Genomic DNA, 270 nt, shown 5'->3' with positions numbered 1-270 from the left:
GCACTGCTGAACCTCTTCGGCAAGGAAGCACCTCCATCTCAGAGTTTTTGGAGCTTGGTGGAGGGCTGCAGCTGTGGTGGACTGAGGGTACACTAGGCTTTGCACTGCAACAGGGCTTTTTTAGCTTTTGACTGTCTTCCATTATTAGAACTGCTGTTCAGATTGCTTCCTGGCGCCTGGAGACCTAAATGTTCCTCCCTTTCCTCGAGATGCGGAGGAGTTTCTTTGCAAAATATTTAATCACCCAAGTAGGTCTCGGTGCCTCCTGCA

General features: G+C 50.0%; 1 protein-coding gene across 1 annotated transcript in view; it reads left to right on the top strand.

Annotated features, from left to right (window-relative positions):
• LOC104540240 (unconventional myosin-X-like) overlaps nt 1–270 on the top strand; it is a gene marked incomplete at both ends in the record, with an annotated part of 47647 nt that overhangs the window by 42300 nt on the left and 5077 nt on the right.

Source organism: Mesitornis unicolor, unplaced genomic scaffold (genome assembly GCF_000695765.1).
Source record: "Mesitornis unicolor isolate BGI_N332 unplaced genomic scaffold, ASM69576v1 scaffold48574, whole genome shotgun sequence".
Lineage (NCBI taxonomy): Eukaryota > Metazoa > Chordata > Aves > Mesitornithiformes > Mesitornithidae > Mesitornis > Mesitornis unicolor.
The sequence above is the reverse complement of the archived record's forward strand: the minus strand, read 5'-3'. Positions and strand labels throughout refer to the sequence as shown.